Source organism: Chaetura pelagica, unplaced genomic scaffold (assembly GCF_000747805.2).
Source record: "Chaetura pelagica isolate M959 unplaced genomic scaffold, ChaPel_1.0 scaffold109, whole genome shotgun sequence".
NCBI lineage: Eukaryota > Metazoa > Chordata > Aves > Apodiformes > Apodidae > Chaetura > Chaetura pelagica.
The window spans coordinates 12,125,649-12,131,928 of record NW_009970725.1 but is presented as its reverse complement, the minus strand read 5'-3'; positions in this window follow the sequence as shown (position 1 = coordinate 12,131,928).

Sequence of the window (6,280 nt, the reverse complement as noted above, 5' to 3'; positions counted from 1 at the left end):
CAGGAAGGAGAAACAGCAGCCAAAACACAGGAAGTATTGAGCAAGATGTTTTGAACTACCACAACAAAAATGCACATTGTCTGCTAACAGGGCTTGCTTAAATATTCGCACATTAAATGTTCAATTAAAGTAATAGGATCAAAGCAGACATAAAGTAGTACAGGAAATGTCCGATGTTGCATGAATTCTTTGTACTCTCTCAGATGACTGGCCACCCAGCTCAACAGCCTGTCTTCAGAGGTGGTCAGCTACTGGTGCTTCAAGGGAAAGATAATAAACAGATCAGAATCAAAACAGAAGTGATGCTGTGGGAAGAAACATCCTCATTAGCTTTGTCAAGACACTGAATGAAATTCTGGAACTTGAGGTTTAGCTAAAATGTTTTTTTTTAACAAAGACCTACCAGAGTCAGGAGCATGTGGGGGGCTCCAAAGGAGATGAATGAACACAGGAACTCAAAACCCCACAGTTCAAGTCCAGATAGACCATTATTATTATTTGTCTCATCTCTCACCTGGCACATTTCTCCACAGACAGAACGGAGAATGTGTGTACCATCCATTCCCCCCTCCCACTTAAATAAAGAGCACACTGAAGTTCTTAAAACTGCTGTTTCATGCTAAGGATTCTCAGTGATGGCCTGTTCATCACTGTCCATGGTTAAACTGGATGAATATTAAACCAGATGAGTTTCCATAGAAGACAGCATATTTATTTCTATACCTAAATGTGGAGAGTATCCATGGAAAAAGAAAAAGGGCCTCTTTTATCTGTAAAGAAGTAGATAAAACAATATGAGACCAGCCAAGGGCCAGGGCTTGCTGTGAGCAGCACTGTGAATGTTGACATAAATCAGAGCACTGCTTATCGTGTGCTCAGTGTGTGATTGGCTACGTCCTGGCAACCCAAGGACTGTATGTGCCAGGCAGTAGGTGTGAGTGCTGTTTACATTCTCTGTACCCCGGTTGATTACTCTCAGTTCCCACTGTAAATGTATATAGGGGAGCATTTTCCCAAAATAAACTGTTCCATTGCTTCTCACCCTGGAGTCCACGTCTTAACCCACCACACCTAAACACAGTGGTGAAGTTTCTTGCTCTTTTCTCCTTGGGCATAGGAATGAACCAAGGTCCTTATGCACGAACTAGAAACGTTGCTTCCCAACTTCTGCATCTTTCAGTGTATTTTGAAATTTGTCCAGTTTTCATAGTCATCTTGAAGCACACTCAACTGCTGCAAACTGAGGCTAGGCCCTTTCCTTACTTTTATGTCACCATCCCTACCAAGACATCTAGTCTCTTCATTATAGAGAAAGAATAAAGTAATTATATTTCTTATAAGAAAGCTTGAGCTAATTAACTTGCACTTCTCAGTCACTGTTTTCTATGACTTCATTTGCAATTCCATAAGTGTTCAAAGCTTCAAATCTTTTAAATATTCCACTTAAAAGGTGAAACTGTACCGAATGAGTGTTTTCCTGTTCTTTTAGTTTTACTGATAACTGAAGACATTTTTAGATATCTAAGTTCATGTCTAGGGAAAACTTGTATTTCCAATGGAAGTGGTTAACATTATTTTGGGGTTGATACTAAGCAAAATAGATTTTCTGATTTTTTTAGTCAGCAAAAAAAGGTTCTTGGAAGACAACACCTATAAACTACTAAATTATTTTATTTTATATCATCATAATTTCTCCCTTGCTTTTCCTGAGTTACATTATGTTCATCTGGGCTGGAGAAGAAATCAATCTCTCTGATTATCTAATCTTATTCTAAAGTCTGCACTATTTTAGATTGAGAATCATGAAGAGCTTGATGAAATAACTGTCCTTGTTTCTAAAGCTTGAAACTACATAATTAATTCACATTTGCTTGTAATTTATGATGATTGCTCCCTATCTTAAAAAGAGGACATAGGTGCCCATTCCCAGTACAGGTTCAAGTCAAGACCATATTTTTAGTTCACAGGGTTGAAGACTGTATCCCTACAGCTGTGGATCATCATACATAGGTATTGAGTTCAGGTTTGTGTCCTATTTGCTGCAGTAATTATAATAGCTAGAACTTTATTAACACAGACAGAAAAAGCAGTAGCAAATAATATGATGTCTTTGACACAGACAAGCTTTTATCACAGCCTGTGTAATGGAAAATTTCTCAGCTTCTTCATCTTTCCACATTTGACAGCTAATTTAAAGTACTTTGTTTTTATCGAGCACTTAAACAGTTCTTTAGTAAGTAAAAAGGATTATTGTTTGTAAATACACACCAATTCTAGAGTCCATTATTCTAACACCCTTGGCCTGAAGATGTTATAATGGGTAAATATTTCTAAGTAGATATGCTACATTTTATTCAATGGCCTACTATAAAATCAGGTTTGTGACTCGTCATGCTATTAACACAAGATAAACATTCTGTAGACTGCAAATATTTAATCACACTGATTTTATTTTGTCTCTCTAGTTTAATAGATTACTTCCTATTTTTCATTCCAGCTAAACTTAGAATGCTAAGTAGCCAACAAGATTAGGAGCAGCTACAACCATAAGCAGAGCTGAATTTTGATTATTCAGAAAATACAGGTAAAAGAGTGCTACTGTAAGAAGATGTGAACTTTCACTTACTGATGCAAATGCTCTAATCACCAGGGTTTATTCACTAGACTGTGGCTACAATATTACTACAGTCAGAGCAAAACTGTAGCCTGTGTTTAGGACAGTCATCTGAGAAATGGAAAACTTAGGTATCAGTCACTTCTGCTATTATCCTTTTGTGTAAATAATGTAACATCATATTCTTCCTGCTGTCTTTTCCATGTACTTTTTGAAGACTTTCTCTTTTGCTGGACAATCCTTGTAGATTTCTTTTTCTTCTTTTTGATGGGATTTTTTCCCCATCAAAACAACTCTTTTCCTCTTACTAGTTGTGTTATGCCTGACAATGAACTTTGGTTGACTGAATATTTGCCTTTCTGAACATGGATAAGCAGGATTTCATACTTGGGACCTCAGGGCTCCTCATTAGGAGTCAGGCCATGAAAAGCAACTAGGAAGAAAAAGGGCATATTTTGGAAAACAACTTTAGCAATTCTGAACACTTAGAAAATCTACCCCTTTTGTGTGTGGACTGTGTAAAGGGTGATAATGACATATAATGAAAAATGCAGAAAATTAAAGAAAAACGTACCCAGGAAAAGCAATGAAAATTTTGAAGGCTTGTATCAGTTAAGTAACTCATTATGTATTTGAGTAATATGCTGTTGTGAATAGTGCGCTTGCAGGAAATGTCACAGTTTTGAAAATGGCATTAAAATGTTTTCTGTACAGCTTTTTAATGAAATTATTGTGGGCAAAAAATGCATCTCATTACTAAACTACATTTCAATGTGCTTGATGTGGCAGATTAGCATCAAGAGCAACTGAGGTCAGAAATGCCAAAGCAATGTAATATGTGTGAAAACTCTTACTGTTACTGATTTTCACATGTACTACACTGCATTGTTACTACTGTTGTTACTAAGTATCATAAGAAAACAGATTTATTGCATTCAGTCTTTTAATATATATATTATTTTGCATAAATTATTAAAATTCTAAAATCCATTTGAGTAATATCTCCATCACAGATGTATAGAATTAAGAAGCTATTCTGGAGGATTATACCAATAATAAATAAGTATAATAAATAAAGCTTTAATATGCTAAAACAGGGAAAGGATTTTCAAACTGGAAAAGAGCTATTACATAAAGATGTAGTTCATCCATTTTTCATTTTACATGAATTCTTCCTGGCTTACTTCAGAGAATTCCCATTTTTAGAGGTTTTGTTTAATGAAAAATAGTTAAATAGATCTGCACACAGAGTACACTGTATTGGATTAGTTTTCTTAATAAAAATGTTTCATAAAATTTTCTAACAGCTTCCAGATTTTTTTGTTTTCATGGACGTTGGCAGAAGCACTAATTATAAATGAGATATATAAGCAGTGTTCTTAAAAATGTTTAAAAAAGGGCAACAGGAAAAGTAATGCCCATTTTTAAAAAGTGCAAAATAGAAGACTCTGGGAACAATCAATGGGTCAGCCTCACCTCTGTGCCTGGTAAAATTGTGGAACAGATACTGAAACACAGGGAGGGCAGGGACATGATTAAAGACAGCCAACACAGCTTCACCAAGCAGAAATCATGCCTGACTAATCTAGTGACCTCATATGGCGGAGTGTCTGTATGTCTGGATAAGGGAAAAGCAACTGATGAATTCTGTCTTGACTTCTGTAAGGTCTTTGATACAGTACCACACAATACCCTAGCAGCTAAATTTGAGAGATTTGGGTTTGATGGATGGAATGTGAGATGGATAAGGTATTGGCTGGAAAGTGTCCAAAGATTCACAGTCATTGGGTCAATGTCTAAGTAGAAATCAGTAACAAGTGTTGTCCTTCAAGGTCTGCACTGGAACCAATATTATTTAGTGTCTTCATAAGTGACATAGACAGTAGAACTGAGTTCAACCTCAGCAGGTTTGCAGATGACACCAATCTGAGTGGTGCAGTTGATAAGCTAGAGGGAAGGGACACCATCCAGAGGGACCTTGACAGACTTGAGAATTAAGCTCATGTGAACCTTGTGGAGTTTAAGTGCAAGGTCCTGCACCTGGTTTGGGGCAATCGTTAATAACAATACAGGCTGGGCAATTAATTGATTGAGAGAAGCTCTGCAGATAAGGACTTGGAGATACCAGTGGACGAAAAACTGGACAAGAGCCAACAATGTGCACTCACAGCACAGAAAACCAATCAGTTCCTGAGCTGCATCAAAAGAAGCATAGCCGGCAGGTCAAGGAAGGTGATTCTCCCTCACTACTCTGCTCTCCTGAGACCACACTACCTCCAGCTCTGTGTCCCCTAGTACAAGAAATGCATGGTTCTGTTAGAATGGGTCCATAGGAAGGTCACAAAAATGATCAGAAGGCTGGAACATCTCTCATGTGACGAAAGGCTGAGAGAGATGGGGTTGTTCAGCCTGCAGAAAGGCTTTGGAGAGACCTTATTGCAGTCTTTCAGTATATAAAGAGGCTTTATAAGAAAGACGAAAAAAGACTTTTTACTAAGGACTGTAGTGACATCACAAAGGGCAAGAGTTTTAAGCTATAAGAGTGTAGGTTTAGATTGGACGTAAGGAAGAATTTTTTTAGAATGAGAGTGGTGAGCCACTGGCACAGGTTGCCCAGGGAAGTTGTGGCTGCCCCCTTCCTGGAAGTGTTCAAGGCCAGATTGAATGGAGCTTTGAGCAACTTGGTCTAGTGGGAGGTGCCTCTGCCTTTGCAGGGGGGTTGGAACTAGATGATTTTTAAGGTGTCTTCCAATCCAAACCATTTAATGATTTTATGACAGTGTAAATTGTCAAAATATGTTTCATGAGTAGATCAGGCTTGCATGTTATTGCTCACCCTAGACCCCCAAAGCATGAGACTTTGAAAATTTGATTTCTAAACTGCAAGTCAGTCAGCCTCATTCACTTTAATCTCCTATGAAATTACAGAAAGTGTTTCTTTGGAACACACTTCTGAGCATGTGAGGGAGAAGAGTGTAAGGAAGAACCTTCATGGTTCTATCAAGAGTGGATGCTGCCTGGGAAGCCCAACTGCCCTTGGTGATACAATAACTATCTGGACGGAAGGGGGCTGGACAGCAGATGTCATTTACTGTGGCTTTAGCAGAACATTTGTCACTTTGTCCTGCAATGTTCTTGTATCCAAGTCAGGCTGTTATGGTCTGGATGAAGGGCTGCCAGGATGTTTGAGAATGGAGAACTTGTCCTGTAGGGTAAGACTGAAGGACAGGAGCTGGTCCATCCTGCAGAAAACAAGGGGGCACTAGCAGCCCCTGGTAAGTACTGGTTTGCCCAGAAAACAAAAACAGGCTCTTCACAGTGACATATGGTGGAAGGATGAGAGACAACAGGCATAGAGGAAAAAAAGAGAGGTTAAGCCTGGCTTTAAAAAAAATTTCAGTCTGAGAACAGTCAGCTGGGGACACAGGTTGCCTAGGGAGGCTGTGCAATCTCTGTTTTGTGAGGTTTTCAAGACTTAATTGAACAAAGCCCTGAGCATTCTTGTTGGGTCTCACATCTGACCCTGCTTGGAGTAAGAGGCTGGACCAGAGACCTCTCAAGGTTACTTCCCACTAGTATTACTGTGAGACTTCCTTTCCCTTCCCTTCCCTTCCCTTCCCTTCCCTTCCCTTCCCTTCCCTTCCCTTCCCTTCCCTTCCCTTCCCT